The sequence below is a fragment of the Microcebus murinus genome, chromosome 3 (genome assembly GCF_040939455.1).
Source record: "Microcebus murinus isolate Inina chromosome 3, M.murinus_Inina_mat1.0, whole genome shotgun sequence".
NCBI classification, from domain to species: Eukaryota; Metazoa; Chordata; class Mammalia; order Primates; family Cheirogaleidae; genus Microcebus; species Microcebus murinus.
In genome coordinates, this window is record NC_134106.1 from 93,274,872 (window position 1) to 93,290,277 (window position 15,406).

The 15,406-nt window shown below is 40.5% G+C and overlaps 1 pseudogene; it reads left to right on the top strand.

Moving 5' to 3' along the window:
• Positions 1-579: 579 nt before the first annotated feature.
• LOC105856166 (protein tyrosine phosphatase type IVA 2-like) lies at positions 580-13,766 on the top strand (annotated as a pseudogene).
• Positions 13,767-15,406: the final 1,640 nt, after the last annotated feature.

Consider the following 15,406-nt stretch of genomic DNA (forward strand, 5'->3'; position numbering starts at 1 on the left):
ACACGTTGCACATACATGGCGATTCTGAGCTTGAGGGCAGAGTAGTGCCGGGCTCAGCACAGCGTTGTCGCTGACAAGTGAGCTTGGAGGTTCTGTGTGCCCTGGATCAACACTGCCTTGAAGATTCTGGACACCGGGACTGGCCTCAGAAATAGTTGGCTTTTTTTTTTAATTGCAAGCATATTTCTTTTAATGACTCCAGTGATATCAAGCATCGAGTACGAAAACAGAAAGCAACCTACACTTTGAACGTGCCTCACTGACACCTAAATGTAGCTAAGGCTGCTTGAGTTTTGTGTGTAGTTGGATTTTTTGGAGTCTGAAGGGAATCCATCTGCAGACGCTGAGGTCCAAGTTGAATTTGGGTTCCAGTGGATTCTGAATACTTCTGCTTACCTTGAATGGAGAAGCTGTATAAGAAATAAACAAATCGAATAGAGAAAACATTGATCAATATTAGGCATTTGAGTGGTCTTTTTCGTGTTTTCTGCTGTGAAACATTTTAAGATTTATCTTTTTTTTTTTTTTCATTTTTCCCAACATACTCATGCAAGCACACGGACACTTTTATTTGCCATAATGAACCGTCTAGCCCCAGTGGAGATCTCCTATGTGAACAGGCATTTTCTGATAATTCAAACCCTACCAGTGCTGCTCTCAATAAGTTGACAGAGGAACATAAGAAATATGGAGTGACAACTTTGGTTCGAGCTACACATGATAAAGCCCCAGGTGAAAAAGAAGGAATCCAGTTCTAGATTGGCCATTTGAGGATGGAGCTCCACCCCCTAATCAGGTAGCAGATGATTGGCTAAACAGGCTAAAAGACAAATATCTTGAGGAGCCAGGTTGCCATGTCGCAGTGCATTGTGTTGCAGGATTGGGAGGGGCACCTGCCTGGGTTGCACTTGCTTTGATTAAATGTGGAATAAGTACAAAGATGCAGTTCAGTTTATAAAATAAAAAAGAAGAAGGACATTCAATTCCAAACAGCTGCTTTGCTTGGAGCAATACTGACCTAAGGTGCGATTACACTTCAGAGATACCAATGGGCGTTCCTGTGTTCAGCAGAAAGAAATGTAATGAGGGCTGACTTGATGGTAGCATTTAGAGGGATCTCTTGGTACCTGGACATGTGAATCTGGAATCTCACCTGTGTCATCTAAGTTGTAATGGATACAATACTCCTCAACCACTCTCCTAATGATTGGAAAAAGGTAAACAAAAATGAAATCCCTCTATAACATGACTAAAATGTTTAAGAAATGAGAAAGAGAAAACACAAAGGATTAATTCAGTGAAGGATGATTTTGCTCTTAGTTTTGGAGTTTAAATTTCTGCCAGGGCTGAATTTTTCAAAATCTCCCGTCTTTTTAGACTTTTTCAAAATAGGTCTCCAAGGAAAACCAGCAGAATATTAGCATGTGTAGAACCGTGTGTTTGGGGAGCACACTCTTCCAGGATGCTTGGCACACAGATCTCGCTGTGATGGGAGTTTTTTCCTTTGGGGGGTGTATATTTTCCCCCTTTTCTCTTTTTTCTCCTACCCACCCTTTCTCCCTGAAGCGAGTTATAGATGGAATAAGAGAAGCCTCTGTTGTATGCATGCAGTCCGGCAGCCTTCAGTCCACCTGGGCACTTTCAGAAAAATAAAAATAAATAAAAATAAAAATTAAAAAGCAGGTGTATATATATATATATATATATATATATATATATATATATATATATATATTCCAGTGGTTGTGAGTCTTTACTGATGAGAGGGTGTCTATGTTAGTTTCTTTTCTTCAAAACCATATCTAACATCAGACAAAGTATCCAAGAGCCTTTTGTTTTGATGAATTCGTGTGGAAATAGCATTTTAAGAGGCAGCTCTTCTCAAAGAACTTAGCTGAAAGTCAAATCATTCTTCTCTTTCCCAAGTTCCCAGGACTCCAGGCCATCGCTAAAGATGCACCAAGCAGAGAACACACTTTCTACGCCCTGTAGAATTGTGGGCTGTAGCATCACTCTGATTTTCTGTCTAATGATGTCAGAGAATGCTGCTAGTTTAAAATTTATATTTCAGGACTTACTTGTATTTCAAATTTTCAGGAACAGTCAAAGGAGTAGCAGAAAATTCACAAATATTTTGGGCTGGAGAAATACTTGTGGTGGGCATTTCCCTATATGTACAGTTCCATTTAACCACTGATTACCTTGAACTGAACTCCCTTACTAGGTTCTTTTTGAGATTTAAAAAAAAATCGCTGGTTTAAAACCAACGATACCTAGTGAGTATATGTCCACAGGCCATGGCAGGGTAGGAGAGAGACATCAAGCAACTCGACGAGTAGCAAAGGGACTGTGCCTCTTGTGAAGTGGTGTAGTAGCATTTTTGTGAATTCTTTGCTGGGTTTAACGAGCTGATCTAGAAAAGCTGTTTTTCTGCTCCTTTATGAAAGGCACTTATGGCCAGGCTACACTGACAAGCAGGGACAGAGGCAGCGTGAGGGGCCCTTGTACTGTTTCCCCTTCGATATTACATATTTAATAGCACCCTGCTTCTAAGGCTCTGAATACAGGCTTAGAGGCATCTCGTCCTGCTGGGATTTGCTGTGCAGAGCCATAAGCTTCCTGTTTTGGTAGCATCAGCTAGGCCAGTAGGAACGGTGCAGGACCTTGTCTCACACTGAGGATACCTTAAATGTTGGCCGGCTACGTGAACTGCTTATTTCCTATTGCTAGAGTTTTGATTTTTAACTAAATGCAAATTTGTAAGTTCTCTCCTCCCCCATCCCACCGAACAAAACAATGCTTTTGGAAATCGTTTCTAGAATTTTAAAGTAAAAAATGATGGCACTATCCAAAATTATTTCAGAATACAATAGATTCCTTGAACATAGTCTTAGAGATCGAAATAGCATACCCTCTAAGCTAAGATAGACTGTTGACTCCAAGGTTTTTGATCAATACCATTACAAACCTTTTCCCTTTGACATGCTCTGAATTTTGTTGTTTGGGAGGAGTGTGTGTGTGTGTGTGTGTGTGTGTGTGTGTGTGTGTGTGGTGTCCATTGGTATCAGTGCCTGCCTGAGTTAGGAAAATCACATTCCTGGTCCTGTTTTGAGGAGAAGCATGTATAAAGCAACGTGAAACATTAGCCCTTGTTTGTTTTAAATTACAGACTAATGTTAATTGTTCTTGTAACTGGATTTCTTTCCCTCAAAATTAAAACAAGTTTTTTCTTTTGGATCTAATGTAGTATTGCTAGCTGAAGCCAGTTTGACATGGTGAGAGAGAAGTCAGACTGATGAAAGCTGTGCAGCCTGATTTAAAACCAAACCCTGAACCCTTTTAAAGAATAAATCATATTTTACACGCAAAATACCTATAAATTTATATATAAGAATTTATATATATATAATACATTTTAAAAGATATATATAAGTCTTCCAATCATTTTACATAATGATGATCATTACGATAATATTTATCAGACCCTGCACTGTTTTACAAACATGATCTTATTTGATTTCCTCAGGTCTTATGGGGTAGGTAATAGTAGGCACATTTTTATGGATAACAACGACAAATAAAAAAAATAGTAACAGTTAGAATTTGATTTTGTGGGGTAGGAAATCATCTGAATGGTTTGCACACATGATCTGATTCAATTCTCAAATCAGTCTCACAAATTCGGTCTCACCGTCTTTTGCAAATGAGAGAACAGAGGCAGAAAGGGGCCAATTAGGGCACCCAAAGCTGCGCAGCTCCTCGGTGGGGCAGGCTGTGAAGAAACACAGGCCGTTTGACTGCAGAGAACGTTAGCAGCCTCATCCTGCATGGTCTAGGAGTGGGTGAGCAATAATGCACACCCTTTAATATGACCCTGCAAGGATGTCCGGGGCACTAAGACCCGGGCGGGAACAGCCATCACAGGGCTTTATGAGAGTGGCACAAACAAGACCTCACAGAGATCAGGAGCCAGGAGGCCACTCGTACCTGGGGCGTGGCAGGCATTCTGGATTGTGGCGTTTGACATAAGACCAGAAAAATCTACATTTTGTGGCTGCCTCTAAGAACAGAGGAGAGGGTGGAATTCAGATTGTTTCTAGAAGCTGTGTAGGTAAAATGTCCTTGTGATTCAGTGAACATATGTTCAAAATATAATATAAATTATATTTGTATTATAAATATAAATGATGATTACAGAAAAAGCGTGAGAGAATATTGATAAAGTAGATGAGCTTCAAAGGATAAGAATTTTAATATAAAAAGTTTCTACAAATCAATAAAAGAGAGATTCATGTAAAAATTATGAAAATCCTAAACAAAGAAGTAAACTAGACCATGATCATAAAAAGAGTATCATCTCAGTATTAATCAACTAAATGAAAATTAAAAGAATGAGATATATATTTCATCTAATCAGATTTTCAAAGATTAAAAAGTGCTCAGTGTTGGTGAAGGAGCATAGAAACACAGTCTGGCATACTAGAGGGAGATTTGGCAATGTGTTTTCAAATTTTAAATTTGCATGCTTTTTGATCCAGTAGTTTGACCTGTAAGAAGTTATCCAAATGAATCAATAAGGATTATGTAAAAAGATGCTTAAATAATAGTAAAGCTATTAATAATCATGAAACACTGGCTTATACTTATCAAATTATCTACTGGTTACTATGATAAGAATTTTGCATTTATTTATTTATTTATTTTTTTTTTTTGAGACAGAGTCTCACTCTGTTGCCCAGGCTAGACTGCTATGGCATCAGCCTAGCTCACAGCAACTTCAAACTCCTGGGCTCAAGCAATCCTTCTGCCTCAGTCTCCCGAGTAGCTGGGACTACAGGCATGTGTCACCATGCTCGGCTAATTTTTTCTACATATTTTTAGTTGGTCAATTAATTTCTTTCTATTTTCAGTAGAGACGGGGGTCTCACTCTTGCTCAGGCTGGTTTTGAACTTCTGAACCTTGAGTGATCCGCCCGCCTCAGCCTCTCAGAGTGCTAGGATTACAGGCGTGAGCCACTGCGCCCGGCTGAATTTTGCATTTTATTAAGTAAGTGGTTTAGTTCCTAAAACAATACTTTGAGATAGATACTTCTATTATTATTTATTATTATTTGAGATAGATAACTGCCATTTTACAGTTAAGAAAATTGTTTCTTAGAGAAGTCGAGCAATTTAGTAAATCTCCTTAGGGATTATAAAAGAAGCTCATTGTACCATTGTTTATAATAGCAAAAACTTGGGCACCACCTAACAGATTAGGTGGATAGTTAAATAAATAAAGGTAGATTTACTCCATGGGATGCCTCTGTTGAAAAGAATGAAATCTCTGTATATTGACATGAAGAGATAACCATCATATATTACCGAGTGAGAAAAAGGCAGCTACAGATACTGTGTGTGTAATTATTTAAATATACTTAAGCATTTCAGTTATGCTCTTCCAAGTATTCACAACAGTTATCTCTGAAGGGAAAGATTATGAGGTCTACTTTGTGAAATGTACATTTTAGTAATAAGCATGTAATACTACCGGGGCTGTCCTGCAAAAGCACCTCTCTTCTCTACCTGAGGTCTACACCAGTTTTGAAATGTGACAGAACAGTAAAGCATAACATTTATCAGGTATCGGGCAGGTGGGACTGAGGAGGAGGGGATGGGTGTAGTGAGCACCATCTGGGAAATGGGCTTGCTTGAAGCTCTGACTCAGGCAGGCAGGGCAAAGGCAACATATGCAACCTAAACATTTGTACCCCTGTAATATGCTGAAATATGAAATAAATTAAAAAAATAAAAATTAAAAAAAACCAGTTATGCAAGCAGGGCCGTAAATGATGTCATTATTACTAATGAAGCTCATGTCACAGAACATTCACAGGCAAGTAGGTTCCAGCCACCCCCACTCCTCAACCTGGGACACAGTTTTTAAAGCTAAGATTATGGTATAAAAGAGACAAGGATATGCCCATCTTCTTTCTTACTCACCCATCAGATTAAGTCGTTTCTCCTCCTCAGAAGGAGGGACAGGAGAGAAATGGTGGGCAGAGTGGCATCAGAGAGATACAGAGAAGTAAGATCAGGCGGGGAAAGAAGAGCTTCCCCTATCAACAATTCCTTATTCATGATCTGCTACATCAAAGATTTCCGAGTCCTGACCCCTGGCCCCTGTGGATGTTACCTTACATGGCAAAACCGCTTTGATGGAATCAAAGGGTGGAATTAAGGATCTTAAAGTGGGGAGATTTTCCTGGATTACTTGGGTGGGCCACACATGCCATCACAGGTATCCTCATTAGAGGGAGGCCAAGGGTCACTACTACAGACAAGGAAAAGCAAATGTGACTGGGGAAGTAGTGGGAGAGATGGAGAGAGATTGGAAGATGCCGGCTACTGGCTCTGAAAACAGAGGAAGAGGCCACGAGCCAAGGAGTGCAGAAGGCCACTACAAGCTGAAAAAGGCGCAGAAACGAATTCTCTTGCAGAGCCTCCAAGAGGAACCAGCCCGACTTTTGCCCAGTGAAACTGATTTCTGACTTCCAGAACTGGAAGGCAACAAATTTGTGATGTTTTAAGCCACTAGGTTTGTGTTTATTTGTTGCAGTACTAACAGGAAACTCACATATGATCCTAAAAAATTCAATAACTGTGCCTGCATCTTTGCCCAAAGTATTTAGAGGGTTCTGTTTAACCGTAATTAGTAGAAAATAATCTACATCCTTTCTCTCCCTTATAAGTGTACCTCATACGAAACTCTGCTCAAGGCAATGATCTACTTCTCTCTCGAACACAGAAACTCAGTGAGATCTTATTTGCCTGGTATTATAGATAATGGGAAAAGTATATCAGCAAATTGTCCAAATATTGCAACATCCTTTTGCAGTGCTAACACTTCAACATTTTGTCATTTTGCTATTTTTCTTAAAAGAATTATATATTCCTTTCTTAAATACATCACGCTGAACACAGATTTGAACCTTTTTTTTTTTTTTGGTAACTGATTTATAAATGTGACTGTATAAAATAATAGTACCCCTGTACCAAAATGTTCTTAACACACTGGGATGTAATATATAGCTGTTCACTTCTATTTCAAATTCTCCCAGAATGTCTATGGTGTCTGAGTTCTTTGGCTGGATTATTCCAATCATTCCGTCTCCTTCCCTGCTCTCTAGATGGCTGGTATACCTCCATGCCACAGCTCCTGTCCTCGCTTTTAGTAAGCTCTAGCCCTTCTTAATTGCTGCTCCTGCTACACAACAAAATAGGAAGTCAGGTAACTCAGCCTGTAGCAATAGTTTCTGAAATGAACAAGAGCAAAGCTTTCTAAGAGGCTTTTCTTATGTGTAAAGTGCACAAATGCTTCTATATGAATTGGGCACATACATGCTAGCTTTGCAAAGCCCTAGTCAGCTAATTACCAGTACCTGAAATGATTTTTCTTTCTGTCCATCAGGCTATGAGCTCTCTGAAGGCAGGAGTTATATCTCACCTATAAAAATTTAAAAGGGCAATAATTTATTGTGCACCTACTATGTACCAGGCATCACCACACCTCCCCCAGAGAGCCGAGGCATGCAGAGTGCATTCAGGAGAGTGCATGGCATGTAATATCCAACTCAAATGTTAGCGAAATGAAAAACTTGAGGCATGCTTGTCACTGCATGCGTCTCCCTCAAACAGTGCAATAAAGGGCAGGACATCCATCGCGGAGTCCCAGGAACAGAAACCACTAACAAATGTATCTTGTTACTCTGCTGTCAGGAGCAAGATTTTTATCAGGAAAGTTGTATTTCTGAAGACACCAGAATAATTTCCTCCTAATAAATTTCCATCTTATTCAGAGAAGCTGAGATTCTGCCAGGAGCTCAGAGCCTCCTGGGGTTAGGGCTCGCGGGCAGCTTTGTACTGCCAGATTAGATGTGTGTGCACGTCTGCAAGAGGCCGGGATGAACCCAGCCCGGGAAGACACATTGGGGTGTTTATAACAAGAGCACAGTGGCACTGGCAGCATGGGCGCAGATTCTAAGCACCCTTTTAAAAGGCCCTGAAATATGGTGCTAATGGGCTTTCTTCTATCAGTAGAGGAAGCAGTGAGTCTGCCTGCCTATTCATTCATGCAAAGAGGAAAGGAAATATTTTCTGGTATCCATTTCAGATTTGATTCATGGAAGTTTGAAACACTGTTGATGCTGCATGGTTTTGTATTTTTTTTATTCCATTTTGAAGTTTTCTCATAAATTCTCCATTTGCACTGGCACCCATTCCAAATGTGTCAAGAAAACATACCGAAGAAGGAAATTTCTGAAGGCCCTAATGGATTAATTCCTGCAAAAGGGTATATGATAGGTTCAACTGTTTAAACATATATGATATTTTTAAAAATAGATAATAATAAGCTCAGTCTTTCTCTTCTTTCCTCTGCTTACGGCGTCTCAATCCTTTAATAAACAGAAGAAGAGTCTTGGGACCCTTTCCCTCTTTTTATTGAACGATGTTCTCCTTTTTACTGATCTCAAACTATATTTAAACTCCAAATTCTTTCCTTCACCCCCAAGGGATCCCCAAGCATGCTCTTCCGAACAATAGCTAATGAAATGAAGAGAAATAGTGTGGATTTTTTTTTTTTCCACAAAGAAATACCATTCCAGCCTCCAAACTAATTCCATTTGTGATTTAGAGAGGCCTGGCACCTTTCCCCCTAGAAACTTCCCCGGGGAAAGGATGAATGGCCATCTCAATATTGTGTAAAAATTAGAATCAGGCTACAAATTATTGGACCCTATTAGGAATTTCTTTTAAGTAAATTAAGGTTATATATCACAATCTTCCAACAGGCTTGGGTATTTTAACTCCTCCAAACTAAGAGAATATTTAAGATTTCCTGAAATCTGCTAGTAAATATGTTTGAAGACAGGAGCTGGTTGTTACAAACCTAGCTTCTCTTTTCTGGTGGCCTCATTTTAAAAAATATAATAGAGATAAGATAATGAATCTAATAACTGAAGAGTTTTTGGCAAATCAAAAAGATCACATGGTTAGCAAATCAGACATCGTGAGCTCCAATTCTCTAATCCATCAGGTCACCAGGAAATTTAGAAGAAGATGCTATTTCTTGTTTGTGTGTGTGCGTGTGTGTGTGCATGTGTATTTCAAGCCTCACAAGAGCAGTTCCTATTTCCTGCAGCCAGACATATCTGTGCTTATGTTCCATGTCTTTATTTCTTCAGTAATCATGTTTAAGCCAAATTTTATTGTGTTTTCTGTATCATTCAAGTAGCAAGTTGATATTAAACTCCAGTGTTCATGCGGTATTGAGGAATTCTCTACATTACTGCCCAGCAAGGTGACTACACATTTTACATTTCATCTTAATTTCATAAAAGTTTTAGCCATTTCTGGGTGGAAAGGCTGTTTTCTCAAGGCAAGTTCCTGCCTTATGGATGTTTGCACGCCCTTCACAATGATTTCCTTCCAAAATCATCTTCATTTTGTTCCCCTGCATCCAAGGTATCTTAGTCCATTATATTTATAACCACACATTCAAAATCCTTTTTAAAAAATCTAACTGCTCCCAGTAATCTCTTTCATAGAAACTAAACTTATTATTTTTTATTGTCGGAATTAAGAAATTAAGAACAGTTCAGCTTCAGAAAATACATCATTGTCATTTCACCACATTAGTGTTTTAAATAAGAAAAACTATATCATCATCTCAAAAGTTTCAGAAAAATTTAATAAAGTTCAATGCCTTTTATGGTAAAAAAAATTCTTAGAAAATTAGGAATAGAAAGTAACTTTTTAAACTGATAAAAGCCACCTACCAAAATACCTAGAGAAAACATTATTCACAATAAAGAAGATTCAGAAGCATTCCCTTCAAGAGACAAGGTTATCTATTAGCAACAAAAGTTTTCAACAGAATATTGGAGGCTACAATGGAATATTGGAGGCTAGGTAATTTATTAAAAAAAAAAAAGTTTACTTGGCTCAGAATTCTGCTTCTTGACAGATAAGGTATCTGGTAAAAGCCTCAGGCTGGTTCCACTCATGGTGCAAGGGGAGCCAGTGGGTCAGAGACCACGTGGCAAGAGATGAAGAAAGAAAGAGCAAGAGGGGAGATGCCAGGCTCTTTTTAACAACCAGCTCACCTGGGAACTAAGAGAGAGAGAACTCACTCATTACTGCAAGGGTACACCAAGCCATTCTTGAAGGATCTGCCCCCATTACCCAGACATCTCCCATTAAGCTCCACCTCCCCCACGGGGGATCAAATTTCAACCTGAAATTTGGGGGTACAAACATCCAACCTTTAGCAACAGGGGATGCCCCTCCCCATTCACTTGAGACAGTCACCAAGGAACGTGACCCTCTGCGTATGGTTCAAGTTTCAGATTACAAAAGGAAGACAGTCCCTTCAGCTGCGCCCCCCCTTGCAATGATTATTTAAAGGAAGAGAGAAAGGAGGGTGAGCATAAGCAAGTTGGTCTAGCCCTGTGTCTGCCGCTTTCGTGCCACCTCTCCATTCTGAAGACCCTCTCTCACATACTGTGCCCCAGTCCTCCCTGGATGGTGTCCCAGAAGAGCCCTGGACTTGGAGCAAAGAGGTCTCAGTCCCACTCCCAGGTCTGTGACCAACAGGCGAAGCTTAACTTACTGGACTCTCACTAGCTGCTACGCACAACACTTACCTCTCTAAGTGTGCTAATTCAGTGCATGCTTGCGATGCTCTATGAAACAGGCTCTAGTTTTAACTCCACTCCAGATTACAAAGTTGAGACTCAGAGACGTGAAGTGATTTGCCCAGTAGGGAAACTGGATTTGAAGTGAGGCATTAGGACCCAGCGTTGCTGGCTTACAGTGAGCTACCCACCAGTTCCAATTTCTTTGTCTGCTAAATGAGAAGCTCAAATGGATTCCCACGTTTTCTTCTAGCTCCCACATTGTATGATATTTGCTCTATCTTTTTCTACTTTGCATGTTGGATTTTACAGAGGAAGTCAAAAATCTTGTCATCATTTTGGGAATGCAGCTCTTTGCTGAAGGTCTGCAGTCTAATTCTCAGTGATTGCACTTACATTTTCAAGCACAAGAAGTTAACACAAATCCTAAATAAATTGTGGCATAAAAAATGATGCCCCATCTCCAACTGCAAAGTATTAATAATGAGGTTACAGCTTCTTTGTTCTTAATTTATGACTGCTTGCTGAAAATATATGCCACTCTTATAAAATATTACTTTTCTAAAAGTCCTCCATTACAGAATTGTGTATAGTATCAATTCATTTGGCTAAACAAACAAACAAACAAACAAAAACATCTTTTTTTGCATGCTTAGAAAAATTTAAAAAATCTGGGAAGACACATAGCAAGTTAGTGACATTAGGACCTAAAACCCTTTTGTCATTGCTGTTTTTGTATCTGATCTTCCCTAAATTTATATGAATTTTGTAATAAGAAGGTTAAAGAACAAAAAACTAAAAACAAACAAACAACAATCATTTCCTTTCCCTGTATCTAAAATCCCTCCCATTTTAAATTTAGGAAAAAAAAAAACAACACTTAGGATGGGAAGCACGGGGTGGGGAGAGAGTTCCCTGAGACAGAATCTAAATCACACAGATTTCTGATGTGCTTCGTGGAGGAGTGTGGGCATGGACAGAGAGACTGTGTTGGAGAGGTTTCCCCTCAGGACTTCTCTTCAGAGGATCTTGTTCTCCAGGGCAGCTGATGTCCTGAAAATGAGATTATAAGGCCTATACCTTCTTTTAATTATACACTCCAGCTCTGCAATCCCTTCTTCGGAATTCTGAAATCCAAACTACTCTGAAAATCGAAAATGAGAAGCTTTCTTCAAAACTCATTTGGCTGCCAAGACCTAACCTTTTGCTGACAGTCTTGATCCCACTTAGTGAGACAATGCACGTATTTTCCTGAAGAAATAGCAAGGCTGGATTACTGTATACAATGAATTACCTTTTTAAAATGTACATAATTCTGAATTCCAAAATGTGTCTGGGCTCTTGGCTGAGAGCACAGTGACCTGTACCAGACTCAGGATTTGGCGCCATTTAAACTTTACATGGGGTCGTGGCCCAGTCGAGTACACGCAGCTTTCTCTCCCTCTTGATTTTCCAACCAAGGTTATCCCTGGTGACACACATCACAATGGATTTGTCAAAGGAATGCAGAGTGCAATCTTAGAAGGATAGGACTAGAGACCCCTCTGTGGAGAAAGCAAACTTTGAAAACAAATGAAAAATAATTACCAAATGAATAAACCACTTTTCCCCCTCTTTTGCCCAGAAAATAGCCCTGCATTTCAAATTACAGAAATGCCCTTGCATTTTCTTGTTTTATATATGCTGTTCTCTTATTGATGGTATTTTTATGGATAGGGTACACATATAGGATGACGGAATTAGGCATACTTTTATAGACAGGCATTCTAGCCTTCATAAGCATTCCAGGTGAGTACATTCTCCTGGATGCCAAAGGCATATCAACAAGAGAAATCACTTTCAGCATCCTAACTGGGCAAATGAGTCCCTTCTATCAAATATTTATTTTTTTTTTTACCTTGCAACACAAATAATGTGGAAGAAGAAAGATGCCGGTGAGGTTATCAATATAGGATAGGCTGCTTCAAGGAGTGGTAGGCAGATAATCACCTTGTAGTCAAAACTTCTAAAGAAATTGAGCTACAAAATTCTTGGGCATTTTGTGCTATTAGATCACAAGCTCATCAACACAATTTTCAGTCTCAGAGACAAACTCAGCCAGGACTGGTCTCTTCCTCACCTTTATGGTCCACACTTTCTATGGCTCAGGACACATTTCTTTGTGCAGTAAGCAAAGATCCAGTTTAAATTATTGAAATCAGCCCAGGGGACTATACCTTCAGAAAAAGACTCACACATTGGCTATTTCTCAGAGCAAAATTTGGCCATGTGATTTCTTGAGAGTTCATCACATTGGCTTTGTTTTCTGTAGGGATACCAGACTTTGGAAAAGAAAAAAAAACAAAAAAACCCCAGAAAAACAGTTAAAAATGACTTCTGAGCTCCACCCTGCATCTCCAGGTTTGTCAATATCTTCTTCTGATTCAGAATCTGTGAGCCCAGAGCCCAGAGCTTAGCTAAGATGCAAAGCGTCAGTGCACAGCTCAAGTTTGTGCAAGAGCGGAGTTGTGAGGAGGAGAGAGTAACACTAGGGACCCGGGAAGACCACCGCGCATCTTTGGAGAAAGAGGAGGAGAGCAGGAGCACGGAAGTCCAAAAGGCCCCAGGTGAATCCTGGCTCTGAGACCCGAAACCTGTGTGTCCGGGGGCTACTGATTCAAACCCTCTGAGTAGTTTTCCCACGTTCAAAAAAAGGCATTTGGATCTGCCCTGATGTGAGGATTAAGTGGGATCATGTATGTAGAGTTGAGCAAAGCGCCAGGCATGTGAGCAGTCAATAAATTGTTGTTTTATGATTCCCTCTAATATCCCAACTTACTCCCTCCCTCTCCCCCCCCCCACCTTCCTTGCACTTTTAAGATTAAAAACAACAAATCATAATTTCAGGCTTACTTTTGCAAGTAACCAGAGTTATCTCTCCCTCATTCTTGCAGAAAGCCTCACAATTAAAAACTAAAATAAAATGTTTACTCTTCGGATTTTATTTTAACCAGCCAGTGAAATTTTTTTATCCACCTCTGCTTTTCAGAAACCCTGCAGCTGACAGCAGGGAAGGCGGACAAGCAGCCTTTAGATGTCTCAGATTCTTGAATTTTCCACTGCTTATTAAAATTCTGTCTCGCTCAGAGCCTGATCCCACAGGCCCCTGACTGCAAAGCCTACAGAGCAGAGCCCATTTCGGTTTTGTTCATTTATTCATCAAACATTTATTGAGTATCTTCTACATGCCAGGCACTGCACCAGGCTCGGGCCCAGCTCGATGAATAAGGCAACATTTCTAATCTCGGTAAGCTCAGTCCACAGGGGACTTGCGTGCTCCATGTGTGTGCTCTGCCTGAGAAACACAGACAAAATCCACAGCTTCTCAGCAGACCATGGGCAAGCCGTGACTCTCGTCCAGGTACACCTGTCCCTCCTGCCACCCTGCTCACTGCGTCTCTCCAGTGGAGCAAGGGCTGTAGCCTTCAGGTACCATCTATCTGCCGTGTTCCTCATTAAACCTCAGTTCTAGACCTGGAAATGACACTATCAGATGGGGAGGCACGTGAAGGGTTAGGGTGTGCGTGGGGAAAGGGAGGACATATGGACATCAACTCAGTATCTGGGTAGCATGGGCCTTTTACTCACTGGCACCCGATCCTAAGAGTTCTAACCTATTCTGCTACTTTTACAATGCATCTCCCTGAGTAAAAACAAGTACCAAACAAGTGGTTTCGAGTGTCTTATTTTGATCTATGAGCCTTCCTGTTGTATCTCCCCTGGGTAGCCTGCCTGGTATTGTATTTGAGGCCATGGTTGCATCAGGGTGATTTCTATACACGACACCTAGCGTGGTGTGTCTGTCAAACCCAAATCCTTACCCTGGGCTCCATTCCCATGGGTGCCTCGTAGAAAAGTGTATCTTCCTGAAAAAAGAGACTTTCCTTCCCCACAGCCAAAATTAACCCTGATAGAATTTTTGGCCCTATACAAAGTTTGGTTTTGGATCTTCATTTACAACAAAAATATACAAACTTGAACCAATGTTTAAGTCACGAATAGAGAATGAAGTTTGTTGAAAAGTTATCAGAAGGACACGGGTCCTTACTCCATCTCCACAGCTCCAGGGCTCTGTATTTGGACACACTCCTCCCCCACAGACCTTGCTTACCTCATCTGAATGGGGTATGATTTTTATGGCCTCTGGCTTCCTGCCTGGAAGTGGGGGGAGAGCAAATGGAACAAAGGCTAACGCATCTGTGGTATTAACCCTGTGCCTGGCACTATTCTCATTCTCAAAACAGCCCTATGAGGTAGACACTGCAATTACCTTTGCTTTGAAGAAAAGAAAACTTAAGGCATAAAGAAGTTAAATGGCTTGTCCAGGGTCACACAGCAGGGTATGGGCAGAGGTGGGATTTGAATTCAGGGCAACTGGCCTTTAAGCACCACCTGTATTGCCCCAGTGCTGGGCAGCAGGGAGCTTTGTGCAGCAAGATGCAATGGCCCGGCTAGGAACTGTGTCTTCCCTAATCCTTTCCTATAATTACCTCTCTACTGCAAAGTAGTAGAACAAGAGAGATACAACAGATATAACAGAGGGCTAAGGGGAGAGTCTAAGGGGAGCTTTGCTACATGGACAAATGAATGAATGAAGGCACAAGAAACACAATGGGCACCACAAAGTCTAGGAGAAAGCAACTGGCATTGCTAGTGTGAGCTGCAAAGGGCTTCACAAAGAAGATGACAAC